Source organism: Bombina bombina, unplaced genomic scaffold, assembly GCF_027579735.1.
Source record: "Bombina bombina isolate aBomBom1 unplaced genomic scaffold, aBomBom1.pri scaffold_594, whole genome shotgun sequence".
In the NCBI taxonomy this organism is placed as follows: domain Eukaryota; kingdom Metazoa; phylum Chordata; class Amphibia; order Anura; family Bombinatoridae; genus Bombina; species Bombina bombina.
In genome coordinates this window covers 27,456-43,470 of record NW_026511710.1, presented here as the reverse complement: position 1 = coordinate 43,470, position 16,015 = coordinate 27,456, and the positions used below count along the sequence as shown (strand labels likewise).

Below are 16,015 nucleotides of genomic sequence, written 5' to 3'. Positions count from 1 at the left end.
GGTAATGAGTAAGGCTGTAAGCTGAAACGCGTATACCTGTTAGTTTGCATCCTGTCCTGATTGATTTTCTAACCAGTATTTACCCCGGGGTGTTAATCCCCTCTCACATTTTTTGTTGTTTGACAAATGTGTTATTGTCTTCACATTTTGCGCCTTGACGCTACTTTTGTAAATAAATATTTTTAAGTGCAAGTACCGCCGCCTGTGCTCCTTTTTTCTTTTCCTATATCACAAGCTCCCTGAAATGAACAGACCTATTGCAACAACATGCACCAGCCAGGCTTGGCTGTATAAGTTGCATGTAGATGTCAAACCCACATGCCCCTAGATTTATCCAACCAAAACATGGATTTTATAGCTCAATCACATATTATTCTGTAATTGGATCAGATAGAAACACAAGAAAAAAAGCGATCTTGAGTCACTTGCATTTTGGCTAAACTCAGAAAGAATTTTAATACTAGTATAAAATTTGTCTTTACTAAACAGATCACACTTTTTTTTCTTCTTTTTTTTGCAATACTGCTTTTTCTCACGTAACGAAATTGATGATCCCTACAGATCCTGGAAATCTGAAAGAAGAGTGAATAAACTTATGTAAGGTTTTGGTGATCATTCAACATAAAAATCCATTTGCACAAAATCAGTCTCAAAACTGCAGCTGAACCTTAACATTTTTAATGTAAAGGCTTGTCTGCAACTTTTTCTCCATCTTCATTTCCTTCCTCCTTTTCACTATTCGTCTGTTTGCTGTTCAAGTTCATCTTTCGTGATCATTTCAAAATCATTGCCATTGCCGCTACTGTGTTGTGAGCCTTCATCTTCTCGTCTATCACTATCTGTGTCGGATTGCCTCTCTGCACCAGGACCATCTGTTCCTGATCCCTCTGCTGCTTCCGTTTTCCTGTCTTCTTCCTTTTTCTCAGTATCAGATATTTCTTCACTGTCTGATTTTAAAGGCTTTTTGATATCTGACTTTTCATCTATCTTTTGTTCAACCTTTGGTCCTTTGTATTCGTGAGTTTAAAGTGGTCGGAAAGAGTTGATGAAGCCCACATCTGCTGTCAGATTTGGAAGAAACCAGAAGTGGTGTCTTCCACCAGTCAAGAGCCAAATGATAAGGAACAGAATGCACCTGGCAACAACAAGTAGAAGAATGCTGGCAACAAAACATCCTGCACCAACACTGAGGTAATAAACCCTGACTCTCATCTCAGCAGGCCACAGAGGGAAGAGAGTTGCTGCTATAACCGCAATTACGAGGATGAGTCCCATTGCGAATGTTTTAAAATGAACTGTGCCATATATCCACACATACACCTCATTACCATCTATGAACACCTGGTCCTCATGAGGTTCTAACTTAAACTTCCTCTTAGTTTCCTTTTTCTTTGGGGTTCCAGGCGTCTCATCTTTTTTGTCATCATCTTTTTCATTTTCTTTTTTCTTTTCCTTGTCTTTTTCCTTCTTAGGTTTTTCATCCTTTGGAACTTCATTTTTACTTCTCTTCTTCTTTCCCACTATCTGTTTTTTCTTTTTCCTTCTCTTTCCTTATATCCTTTTCAGGTTTCATATTCATCACTTTTAATGCACAATGAAAGAATTGCTTTTTCAGAAGTTTGTTGCAAAAGTCGACCACAGACTCCCTGTTGGTAAACAAGGCTTCTTCTCCTTTCTTCACTTTTGCCCATTTTGAGTCCAAAAGACAATCCACAGCTTTGGAAGCAATGAAGTAGTCAACCCGGTGGCCCATCATGTTTGTTGATTTTGATGGACAGTTGAAGCGCAGGTATTTTGCAATTGCCTTCTCATCCTTCGTTGGCTACCCAACTTCCTGGATCCTCTTCTTCTGTCTCCTCCTCTCCGCCATGTCTGCCCTGGCCTGTCCACTTGCTGTAATTTATTTGTAGTCTAAAGTCTTTCAAAAGTGTGTTGTAGAAGAAAACTTGAACCCAAGACTTTGTTCACACTGTGGATCTACGCCGGATAACGCAAACCTAAATGTGAGTACGGATATACTCTTAAGCGTCATTGCTGTAGACACTGCATTAAGGAGTTACTTTCTCCCATTAACAGAAACTGGTGGCGGTTGCCTGAGGGATTTCATCAGAATCTAAAGGCTCCGGATTTGGCTACCATTTATACCGGAACGTTTTTCCACCAACGATCAGTTTTGTATACTGAACATTTCTTATAATTTTCTGACCCCCAAGAGATCTAATGATTTTATTCACATCACAGGTTTAGTTCCTTAGCGAACTGCTAGAGTTTAAAACAAACTGCTAGAGTTTAAACTACCCAGGCTGTCACATAAAATTATAGTTCACTAGTACACTGCTCAAAAAAATAAAGGGAACACTTAAACAACACAACGTAACTCCAAGTCAATCACACTTCTGTGAAATCAAACTGTCCACTTAGGAAGCAACACTGAGTGACAATCAATTTCACATGCTGTTGTGCAAATGGGATAGACAACAGGTGGAAATTATAGGCAATGGACTCTTTCCACTTACATGAAAAAAACATAATTTATGTAAGAACTTACCTGATAAATTCATTTCTTTCATAGTGGCAAGAGTCCATGAGACCCACACTATTTTTTGGTGGTTATGATTTTTTTTTTATGTATAAAAGCACATTATTTTTTCCATTTTTTCCTCTTTTTGCATGCTTTTTTACTCCTTTTTACACCTACTTGGCTATACGTTAAACTAAGGTATGAGTGTGGTGGGAGGTGTATTTATAGTCATTTTGAGGTTTGGGAAACGTTGCCCCCTCCTGGTAAGAATGTATACCCCATACGTCACTAGCTCATGGACTCTTGCCACTATGAAAGAAATTAATTTATCACTAAAGTTCTTACATAAATTATGTTTTCTTTTACAGTTTCAGCCCCAGATTATTTTGGGGATTTTGTACCAAGATGCACCTGCTTCCCGGGCAATGATGGGAGAGAGCAGAGTTGGTGCTACTACTGCGGCGAAGCAGAATCCTCAAAAAAAATGCAGCGTCTGTACCAAGAGGGGGCAGAGTAAGGACACCACATTTTACCTACCTGATTTGCCATTGTGTAAAATTGGAGTTGTATTTTACCAAAACCCCTGTCAAACCTATGCATGGGGGTATGGGTGTACTCAGGGGGTCTTTCAGAAAACAACCTGGAGTGTTTTCTTGCAATAACTTACAACAGGCTCTCCTAAATCATAGTCAAAAACCAATGTGTGTGTAAAAATGAAAATTGAAAAATTACCACCATAAACTTTCAGATTTTTTTTTTGTGGCTAAAACTGTTGCATCAAAGCACTCCATATACAATACCTTGGGGTGTCAACGTTTCAATTATATACACTTTCAAGGCAATAAATTAAACTGGGGTACGCGATAGGCCCCAAAGTAAAGATAGGCCTATCAGAAGAAATACTCTCACTTTCAACTCAAATTACAAGTCATACAATTGTAACTGAACCTTCCTAAAATCCAGGCAAACCTATGCATGGGGGCATGGGTGTACTCAGGAGGTCTTGCAGAAAACAACCTGGAGTGTTTTCTTGCAATAACTTAAAACTGGCTCTCCTAAATCACAGTCAAAAATCAATGTGTGTGTAAAAATAAAAAATTACCATCACATACTTTCTCCAATTTATTTAGCTAAAACAGTTGCATCAAATGAATCAAAACACACTCCATATGCAATACATTGGGGTGTCAACTTTTCAAATATATGTACGTTTATGGCAAACAAGCAAATTGGAGTATGTAAAAAGATATGCAAAATAGATATGTTGAATGTAAAAAAAAAAAAAATCAAACACGTCAGAAATTTGGCATTGCACCCCCAAAACAAGCCAACAAACCTATGCATAGGTGGTATCACTGTACTCAGGAGATGTTGCTGAACACATATTGGGGTGTTTGTTGGTAGTAACACATAACAAAAACTGAGAATCCATGCCTAAAGTACAATGTGTGTGAAAAATAACACAAAGACTGATGGTTGAATTAGTGCATGGAAAGTGTTAAAATACCAGCATTTTAAATATCCTAAGGTGTCTACGTTTCAAAAATATATGGTTTGATGGGGGTAAATTACATTGGTCAGCTTCAGAAATGTCCCAAATAGGACATGGGTGCATGATGACCTGATGTGAAAATTCCAAGTTGGAAAACTGGAATGCACCCACTAAAAATAAATTTTTAAGATAATGATTTTTTTTTGTATATTTTTATTATGTATATATGTTTACCAGTATCATTATCCTCTGGTATTTTGTTTTAAAAGAATTTGTGAGAATACATCCATCTTCCATTGGGTAGCGCGATATTTTAAATGTTACGTTGTCTTCTGATAAATAAAGGACTCCATAGGGGTTCCGCAATAAGATCAAGAGGTTAAATTGTGATTCTACTATACACTGAGGAAAACGCTGTCTAATAATTTTAAATAATTATGCTGGAATTGTCACGAAAGTATACCACGTGGGTATCTAGCAAAGAAATAGTGATGCAGCCGGTTAGTTATTGCAGCACATACGCTGCCCAGTGAAAGGATGGGTGTGTTCTATAGGCATTAGATTTAAATCCGGTCTAGAATATGACATGTTATACACATTTGTTACTCTTGAGAAAGTCTGCTCAGTCAGCAGACGAAACGCGTCGGAAGTGGTTTACTTTTGGCAGTGGGACACCACACTGCATCTAGCCTTGCTTAGGCAATCGTTTGTGGTTTTTATATACAGCTTTAATCAGAGGATTTTACTGGACTTTGGGCGGCTACGATAACAGAGTGGAGCCACGTTTTTACTGATATACAGATGTCTGTTTTAAACTGATTTCTAATAAGTGCATAAATATACGCATGAGGAATGCTGAATAAAATATTTGTTTTACTACCTTGAATCTGGGTTTCGCTTGTGTTTTGCTTTCATAGAACCCCAAGTTTAATACCTTAGGTTGTCTTCTTTTATAAAATATATACATGTGAAGGGCTATTCAGGGATTCCTGAAAGATATCGGTGTTCCAATGTCATTAGCGATAATTTAAAAAAAAAGTGGTTTGGAAATAGCAAAGTGTTACTTTAACTTGCAAAGAACATGTAAACATTTGGGTATCTCTCTAAACTCAGGACAAAATTTAGAAACTATTTAGCATGGCCATTTTTTTCATCATATTTTATAAAAAGAAATTATAGTAAATTATAAGATATGATGAAAATAATGGTATCTTTATTAGACAGTCCATTTAATGGCGAGAAAAACGGTACATAATATGTGTGGGTACAGTAAATGAGTAAGAGGAAAATTACACCTAAACACCGCAGAAATGTAAAATTGCCCTGGTCCATAATGGTAAGAAAATAAAAAAATGGTCTGATTACTAAGGGGTTAAAATTACATGACCTATCTGAATCATGAAAGTTTCATTTGGACTTTACTTTCCCTTTAAAGGTTTGCAAATGAACAATGAAGAAAATAATATCTGTTCCCAGATGCATTGATCTTGACAGAGAAAGAGTTTCTGCAAATGCTGTTCTTTTGTAAAATATGTTGTGTGAGGCACATTGATGATTCCCAAAGATAATGAGTTATATTTGAAAATTATTTATGATGGTCAAGCATTTTTTTGTTTGTTTTTGGCGAAGAAGAAATCACACTCCCCGTGACGACTGGGAGAGAGAGGTACTAAAATGTATTGTTCTTTGTGTATACAGACAGAGATGACATAACAAAAGCCTTTAAGTGTAGAAAGAATGAATAGATGAAAAGATAAGAAGCCCTGCTCTCCTGGCATTCTCAGCCTATTTTAATGTGTTGTGATTTCATACAGCAAAAACAACTATTTCATATCCAAAAAAATACTCATTGGTGGCTGTACATATATGCCTCCGTGTTATTGGGTTATCAATGTGTTCAGCTATCTACCAGTAGTGCATTGCTGCACCTTCAACAATGGATGCCAAGAGAATGAAGAAAAATTGATAATAGCAGTAAATTGGAAAACTGTTTAAAAAAAAAAAAAGAGGGCCCCATTCGATATGCAGCGTCGCCCGTAGAAGCCGGTGATGCCAGATGTAATTCTATTGGCTGATTTGAATAGCCAATAGAATGTCAGTAGCTCTTATTCTATTGGCTATTCAAATCAGCCAATAGAATTACAGTAGCTCTCATCCGATTGGCTGATTTGAATTTGATGGCTCAAATCAGCCAATAGGAATTCAAGGGACGCCATTTTTAATCGTGTACCTTGAATTCCTATTCAGTGTACGGCGGAGATTGTATGAAGAGGATCCTCCATGGCTCCGCGGTCTTCAGTTCCAGCGTCGCCAATCTTCAGTTCCAGAGTCGAGGGTCTTCAGCTCTGCTCCGCGCCGGCTGGTTCCTGGAAGAAGAAGAGGTCGCAGCTTGGAAGAAGACTTCACAGCCTGGAACAGGACCTTCTCCGCCGGTCTTCAGGAAAGGTAAGGACCACTTGGGGGTTAGACTTAGGTTTTTTTAAGGGGGGATCTGGTGGGTTTTAGAGTAGGGGTGTGTGGGTGGTGGGTTGTAATGTGGGGGGAGATTGTTCTTTTTTTTTACAGGTAAAAGAGCTGATTACTTTGGGGCAATACCCCGCAAAAGGCCCTTTTAAGGGCTGGTAATAGAGCTGATTACTTTGGGGCAATGCCCCGCAAAAGGCCCTTTTAAGGGCAATTTGTAATTTAGTTTAGGGTAGGGAAATTTTATTATTTTGGGGGGCTTTTTTATTTTATTAGGGGGCTTAGATTTGGTGTAATTAGATTAAACTTCTTGTAATATTTTTTTATTTTTTGGAATTTAGTGTCTGTTTGTTTTTGTAATATAGTTTAGTTTATTTATTTGTATTTTAGTTTAGATAATTGTAGTTTATTTAATTAATTTATTGATAGTGTAGTGTTAGGTGTATTTGTAACTTAGGATTTATTTTACAGGTAATTTTGTAATTATTTTAACTAGGTAGCTATTAAATAGTTATTAACTATTTAATAGCTATTGTACCTAGTTAAAATAAATACAAAGTTACCTGTAAAATAAATATAAACCCTAAAATAGCTACAATGTAATTATTAATTATATTGTATCTATCTTAGGATTTATTTTATAGGTAAGTATTTAGTTTTAAATAGGAATAATTTAGTTAATAATAGTAATATTATTTAGATTTATTTAAATAATAATTAAGTTGGGGTGTTAGGGTTAAGGGGTAATATATTTTATGTAGGTGGTGGTGGTGTAGGGGGGTCAAATTAGGGGGTAATATATTTAATATAGGTGGCGGCGGTGAAGGGGGGTCAGATTAGGGGTTAATATATTTAATGTAGGTGTAGGAGGGTCAGATTAGGGGTTAATATATTTAATATAGGTGGCGGCGGTATAGAGGGGTCAGATTAGGGGGTAATATATTTAATATAGTTGGCGGCGGGGTCCGGGAGCGGCGGTTTAGGGGTTAATACTAGTATAGGTTTATTGCTGTATGGGCTATGGCGGTTTAGGGGTTAATAATTAGGCTTATTGCGTTATGGGGGGTTGTCGATCTAGGGGTTAATACATTTATTGTTAGGAATGTGAGGGGGGATTGCGGATATAGGGGTATACGTGTCGGGCTATTTTTGGGAGGCGTGTTAGACAGTTACAGGAAATCTAAAAGTGTAGTTAGTTTTTTTTAGGCGCAGGCAGTTTCTAAAGAGCCGTAAGTCACTGGCGACTCCAGAAATTTGTACTTACGCTTATTTCTGGACATCGCTAGTTTGTCCGACTTACGGCACTTTAGCAACTGCTGGCGGGGTATATTGGATACACCGATGTGCGAGGTGAAACTACGGGCGGCGCGGGTTCCCTCGCTTGCGCCAAAAATATCCGTATATCGGATCGCGCCCAAGGTCTTTAAAATCTTGAATAAAACATAACGCTCCTTTAGTTGCATTTTTCTCTAAAGGATTTGCTAATATGCTTCTCCCCAGGAAGAGAACAATGAGATCACATTCTATGATCTATGGTCTGTTTTACTGATCTTCTATCAACATTCTTTCCATTTAATTGGTTTTGAGATGATGCCTTCCTTTATCACTGCTTTATATCAAGGTTTGTTATATTATAATGATCCCTGGACCCATAGCAGTGCTGCAGGATGTGTTTTTTTTTCAGATGAAACAAAAGAAAAACTGGTGGCCTTCAAATTCACAATTGAAAAGTGTAGGAATCTTTTTCAGAGATACAGAAAGTGACTGATTGCAGTTGTATTCTCCAAAGGCTGTGCTACAAAATATTAGGTTAAAGGGACAGTCAACTCCAAAATTATTATTGTTTAAAAGATACATAATCCCTTTATTACCCATTCCCCAGTTGTGCACAGTCAACATGATTATTTTCATATACTTTTAAGCTCTGTGATTACCTTGTATCTAAGCCTCTTTTGACAGCCCCAGATCACGTGGCTATTTATTAGCTATTGACTTGCATTTTAGCCAATTAGTGCAGTGCCATGCACAACTCCACAGGAAAGAGCACAATGTTATCTATGTTATCTATGTGGCTCACATGAACTAGCAGTCTCTTGTTGTGAAAAACTAATAAAAAAGCATGTGATAAGAGGCTGTCTGTAGTGGCTTTGAAACAGGCAGAAATTTAGAGGTTTAAATGTTATAAAGTATATTAATATAACAATGCTGGTTGTGCAAAGCTGGGGAATGGGTAGTAAAAAGGTGTTATGTATCTTTTTAAACAATAACAATTTTGGTGTTGACTGTCCCTTTAAGTGCCAATATTTTTTGTCTGTGACATTCTCATTTATGTTTTTGCTGTTTAAACTAATATGTCAAGTCATAAATCAAAAGTGAAGTTTCTTTGTTATTATATTTGAAATAAAGATGGGGGATACAAAATACTTCCGTCAATTTTTACTTAAAGGGACAGTCTAGTCCAAAATAAACTTTCATGATTCACATATGTAATTTTAAACAACTTTCCAATTTACTTTTATCACCAATTTTGCTTTGTTCTCTTTGTATGCTTAGTTGAAAGCTAAACCTAGGAGGTTCATGTGCTAATTTCTTAGACCTTGAAGGCTGCCTCTTATCTGAATGCATTTTGACAGTTTTTCATCACTAGATGAACATTTTTTTGTATTTTTATTTTTCATCCCTAGATGGACATTTTTTTTAATTTTTGTATGATTCAGATAGGACATGTCATTTTAAACAACTTTCCAATTTACTTTTATCACCAATTTTGCTTTGTTCTCTTTGTATGCTTAGTTGAAAGCTAAACCTAGGAGGTTCATATGCTAATTTCTTGAAGGATGCCTCTTATCTGAATGCATTTTGACAGTTTCTCATCACTAGATGAACATTTTTTTGTATTTTTCTTTTTAAAGCCCAGTGCTGTTAGGATGGTATGAAACTTCCTAAGGGCAAAATGATTTAACTGAATACTGTGAGAGACACAAAGATCACACTGGAAGATAGTTATCTGTAATATAAATATATACAAATAAACCAGTGTGCCTGGGAAATGAGCCTATTTGAGCAATGATGCTGTGTTGTAACATGGTACATCTCGCGATTTGACATACAAGTTTATACTTTGTCACTAATTTCTATTAATGCACAATTTATTTTTTCTGAACAGCTGGTAGGTAGGCTCAGGAATGTGCACTTGTCTGGAGCAGTACATGGCAGCAGTTTTACAAGAATATTTTTAACAGTTATACATCTGTAATAGCAGTAGATGGCAATAGAGTATGCTGCCTTATAGTGCTCCTGTCAAGTGAATGCTACCTACCAAGGTATGTTTTCAAAATTCTTTTTAAAAATTGTATGCTGTGTCTGAATTACAAAGTAAAAATGTTCGTGTCGCTGTAAAGTTTGGTAGGTAATGAATTTAAGGTATAGAATGTCTGGTTTATGACACATTTTTATAAGATGTTGGTTTTATAAGACAAGACATAGCTTAGCAATTCCTCCTTTGAAATCTCTTTCAATCTTGTAAAATAAGGCGCTAAACACTAAACACATTTCCTGCACCTCTATATAATTATGAGTGCTGCTATTATGGAACGTAGGTTCCACAGCAGGTATCTGAAGGAGAGTTGCTGGACGTGTGCAAACGTGTAAGCACTGGAATCTAGTGATAGATATATTTCAAAGTGGCGGCATCCATGACCAGAGAGAGGCATGGGATAACCCCAATACTATGCTTATAAAATGCATTTAGTATTTAATCCCCTTTATTTTTCTCAGACATTCCTGGGAACACAGCCTTTGCTATCAATGCGAAGCACAGGAGCATCCTATTTGGTAAAATATAAAAGTCTCAAAATTACAAAAAAAAAATGGACTATTTCAGAGATGTGCAGTAATTTTTTATTTTTTAAAAACTATTTAGTTAAAGGGCAAGAGCTGGGTACAACTACAGTAGTATGGTTACTGCTAACCATGATTTTATTTCCCCCCCTGTAACTGCAGCGCTTTTTAAAGTCGTTCTCTGATTTTAATCCATTACAGAAGCCAGTTGGTAAACCATTGCCTTTTTAATACAATGCGGCGCTATCTTGTAGCTTGCATATGGCTGCACCCTGTGATAAAAGCAGAGCACTTTTACAGATCTGTGATGTTACCGGCTATTTGACAGCTGTACCTTGCACTTCAGTTTAGCCGACATAATAGAGAGCGGAAGCGTTACACAGTTTACATAAATATAAAAAGGGATATTATAGAAAAATGCAACTGCTCCTTGTATTGTACATGCTAAACTGATGTGCATGGTACAGCTTGTCTAAAAAGACAACAATGTTACTGATCTGTGAATGTGCACTGCTTCTGTCACAGAATTTAAAAAAAATTAAGATCCAAGATGGCGGCGCCCAGTGTGAAGATGCAGAGCTTCAATAACTGATACCTGTAAGGGTTACACAATAATAACAACTTTGAAGACAGCTGCTGGAAGAGCAGAAAAAAATACCATGCTGAGTAGTGACCTTACTACTGTAGTTGTACCCAGCAGTTTGATGTCCCTTTAAGCTATTCTAGAGGAGTCTATAATATTACATTCAAATTGCAGTAAATAAGTAAACAAAATAAAATATTGAACATCGCCCTTTGATTAGGTTTGTAAGAGCAGCGGTGCACAGTGTTGAAGTCTTGCACAAGGGTTTGTAGCGGCCTCTTTTGTCTCTTGCTGATAGATCTGCCATAGTTTCAGCTGGGTGATGTTATCTGCTTGCACTGGAGAGGAAAAAATGGATGGGAGGTTATACACACTTCTTGTATTTTACCCAATCACTTCCATGTACAGTTTTTGTAGAGAAAAATAATAATTTAATTATACATAATTAACACAATTATGCAACTGTTAGCAATATTACCCATGAACTAGAGCTCACAAGTTATTATTTAATCTAAAGTTTACATATGGCAGTCATAGAAATATCTGCCTCAGTCAAACCTTTAAATATTAGTCCTGGTTTGGTTAGAGATATCGTCAGGGGCTATTTGTTTGTCTGTAACAGCGTTTTCTACCCTTGACTAAGGTGAAAATATTGACAGAATATACTTGTTGGATTGAAAGATCTGTGTTAGTGTGCAAGATATATGAATTAATTTAGGATTTATGGATCGCCCATTGTATAATTTTTGGGAGTGCAGTGGCAAAGTGAATTCCCTTAGGCCTGTCTTGTGATCCTGACTCTATACCTGATTACACATGTATGACCCAGCTTGCTGCAGTTTGATTATCAGCTACTACTTTACCACAGCACTTAGGTGAAAAGTGCAGTAGGGGGGTTATTTGCATTGGGAGAACAGCAGTTAGTGGTTTAAGTGTCAGGGGAGTTAATTATGGCAGGGTTTTCATACTGTTGGTTGGTTGGTTTTGCATTTGGAAGGTTTAGTACGGTGGTGGGGTTTGGTGATTAGGGGGTTTTAGTGAAGTGGCAGATTTATATATTATGGAGGGTTAAGTGAGGTGGGGGGTTGGTACTTAGAGGGTTAAGTGTTGGGGGTTGGCAGTTTACAGATTAAGATTAGTGGCAGCTGAGGTTAATTCTGGATTTCTTTTTTAAATTGAAGGAATAATGAATGAAGAAAATCATAAAGACATTTAATTGATGCATCCATTCTCTATACTTTTTCTTTCGGTGACAGTTCTCTTATGTATGAATGCAATTAATAACTATATTTACATTTGTTTTTTTTCTCTATACTTTTTCTTTCGGTGACAGTTCTCTTATGTATGAATGCAATTAATAACTATATTTACATTTGTTTTTTTGCATTGGTATGAAAACAAATACACTTCTCTACCAGCTATCTTGTTTGTCGTTTACTATGCTGGATTTTTTTATAACCAGATTGCCCCATCCTTGTAGAACTTCTTGTTCCAGTTACCCTGTTTATCATTTAGTGCACTAACCTTAGGTAATCTGCTGCTTTCCTGTACCTGCAGTTATCTAGTCTGTAGGTTATGTGCTTTCCATTGCTTGCTGCATCTACTGCTACCGGTATTGTTCACCTTATATTTCGGTCTAGCTTGTTTCACTACTTAAAAGGTACATAATCTAATTTAGTGGAGAACTGAAAAGAGAATACACATTTGCACTCACAACGTTATATATAGTCATGGGAATATGGGCGATTAAAATTTAACTTTTATTAACAGATAACAAAAATTACAGGTTAAAAACACATAAATGGGTTCTATGGTATAAAAAAGCCATGAAGGTGAAACGCGTCACCTTCCTATGTGTCCTATGTGCAATTATAAATAGTATAACGGATTCTTTAAAATACTATTACAGAGGGTATGGGAAAATTATGGGTTTCTCTCTATATTAATGGGAGTTTCCAAACTATTATCAGTACAAGTTAATCTAGCAGCAGATTGATGAAAGAATCAATTCAAAGTCACCGAAATTGGGATATAGTATGTACAAAGGGAATCATAAATGCCAATTATAATCCTATCAATCCCATCTTTGGCAAACTTTTTTACTCCCTTTTTCTACTGACCTAGCTAACGATACTAACATTTAGATCCTAAACTATATCACCCCACAAGTTACCATATATTCTTTTCTCAGGCAGTTAGGCCTGTGTCTAGGGCAGTATGATTTTGGGAAGCACATTTCAAATGGTTGTTCGGTAGCTTGATGCTTCCCACAAATCAATGATCCCTGAATGTTTTCGGTTATGTCAGGATTGTCCCATCTCTATTACATGGAGGGCCTGTCTCAAATGGTGGGATTGGCTAGTGTTACATTACATTATACTCACACGTATGCTAAAGGTAATGCCTCAATATCACTCAAGATTATAATCACATTTTTAGTGAAAACAGGTTTACAATAAGGCAGTTACTTACCATTAATTAATTTAAACACCTTTTGCAACAAATACCAGATACTTATTTACCAAATGTACAGCTTTTTTTCCATAAACAAATTACTGATATCTGTTAATGCTCACTGGTTCTGAGGTGCACACAGAACCCTTTGGAGTGCCGGATGTTGCCCTCAAGCTGTAGTTTGGAAGATCCTGTTTTAATGCATGACCCACTCTGTGTTCCTGGCCTACATTTGTGAGAAATTTATGATGCAAATATGAGGTGTGAGGGGATCAGGGGCATTGGAAAAAGTACATCACTGCCCAGCATCAATATGTTCTCAAAGGGTAAATATTTAAATATATAGAATGGGGACTATTGTGTAGTTTGTTTGTAATTACAAATTACATATGGAAAATAGATGCTTTTGATGGTAATGCAGGAAGCAGACAATTGTCTCTCTTACTTCTCCATGCTGCAATTGGGTATATAAAAAAGGCACGTAGCATCAATCAGTAATGACCTCTTGCGCCAAACACTCTGTACCTATCTTGGAGGGATAACATTTTCATGAATAAAAACAATCGCCTAGATTTAGAGTTCTGCAGTAGCCGTCAAAAGCAGCGTTAAGTGGTCCTAACGCTGCTTTTTACCGCCCGCTGGTATTTAGAGTCAGCCAGGAAAGGGTCTAACGCTCACTTCCAAGCCGCGACTTTTCCATACCGCAGATCCCCTTACGCCAATTGCGTATCCTATTTTCAATGGGATCTTCCTAACGCCGGTATTTAGAGTCTTGGCTGAAGTGAGCATTAGACCCTCTACCGACAAGACTCCAGCCGCAGAAAAAAGTCAGTAGTTAAGAGCTTTCTGGGCTAACGCCGGTTCATAAAGCTCTTAACTACTGTGCTCTAAAGTACACTAACACCCATAAACTACCTATGTACCCTTAAACCGAGGTCCCCCCACATCGGCGCCACTATAATACATTTTTTTAACCCCTAATCTGCCGACCACACACCGCCGCCACCTACATTATACCTATGTACTCCTAATATGCTGCCCCTAACACCGCCGACCCCTATATTATATTTATTAACCCCTAATCTGCCCCCCCAACGTTGCCTCTACCTAACTACACTTATTAACCCTAATCTGCCGACCGGACCTCGCCGCCACTCTAATGAATGTATTAAACCCTAAACCGCCGCACTCACGCCTTGCAAACAATATAATAAATAGTATTAACCCCTAATCTGCCCTCCCTAACATCGCCGCCACCTAACTTCAAGTATTAACCCCTAATCTTCCGACCGGACCTCGCCGCTACTCTAATAAATGTATTAACCCCTAAAGCTAAGTCTAACCCTAAACCCTAACACCCCCCCAAGTTAAATATAATTTTATTCTAACGAAATAAATTAACTCTTATTAAATAAAGTATTCCTATTTAAAGCTAAATACTTACCTGTAAAATAAACCCTAATATAGCTACAATATAACGAATAATTATATTGTAGCTATTTTATGATTTATATTTATTTTACAGGCAACTTTGTATTTATTTTAACTAGGTACAATAGCTATTAAATAGTTATTAACTATTTAATAGCTACCTAGTTAAAATAATTACAAAATTACCTGTAAAATAATTCCTAACCTAAGTTACAATTAAACCTAGCACTATACTATCAATAAATGAATTCAATAAATTCATTTATTCAATCCAATCAGCCAATCAGATTGAGCTCGCATTCTATTGGCTGATCGGAACAGCCAATAGAATGCAAGTTCAATATGATTGGCTGATTGGATCAGCCAATCCGATTGAACTTGAATCTGATTGGCTGATTCAATCAGCCAATCAGATTTTTCCTACCTTAATTCCGATTGGCTGATAGAATCCTATCAGCCAATCAGAATTCGAGGGACGCCATCTTGGATGACGTCACTTAAAGGAACCTTCATTCGTCGTCTAGTCGTCATTGAAGAAGGATGTTCCGCGCCGGAGGTCTTGACGATGGAGCCGCTCCTCGTCGGATGGATGAAGATAGAAGATGCCGCTTGAATGAAGATGTCTGCCGGGCCGGATGTCCTCTTCTGCCCGGATAGGATGAAGACTTCTGCCGCTCCGGATGTCTTCTTTTGGTCCATCGGTGCTCGGCTGGGTGAAGACGACTCAAGGTAGGGAGATCTTCAGGGGGGTAGTGTTAGGTTTATTTAAGGGGGGTTTGGGTTAGAGTAGGGGTATGTGGGTGGTGGGTTGTAATGTTGGGGGGTGGTATTGTGTTTTTTTACAGGCAAAAGAGTTGATTTCTTTGGGGCATGCCCCGCAAAAAGCACTTTTAAGGGCTGGTAAGGTAATAGAGCTGTTAACTTTTTTTAATTTAGATTAGGGTAGGGAATTTTTTTTTATTTTGGGGGGCTTTGTTATTTTATTAGGGGGCTTAGAGTAGGTGTAATTAGCTTAAAATTCTTGTAATCTTTTTTTATTTTTTGTAATTTAGTGTTTTGTTTTTTTTGTAATTTAGTTTAGTTTATTTAATTGTAGGTAATTGTAGTTAATTTATTGAATTAATTTATTGATAGTGTAGTGTTAGGTTTAATTGTAACTTAGGTTACGAATTATTTTACAGGTAATTTTGTAATTATTTAAACGAGGTAGCTATTAAATAGTTAATATCTA

At 37.0% G+C, this 16,015-nt stretch overlaps 1 pseudogene; it reads right to left on the bottom strand.

Moving 5' to 3' along the window:
* Positions 1–668: 668 nt before the first annotated feature.
* LOC128643917 (translocation protein SEC62-like) lies at positions 669–1,870 on the bottom strand (annotated as a pseudogene).
* Positions 1,871–16,015: the final 14,145 nt, after the last annotated feature.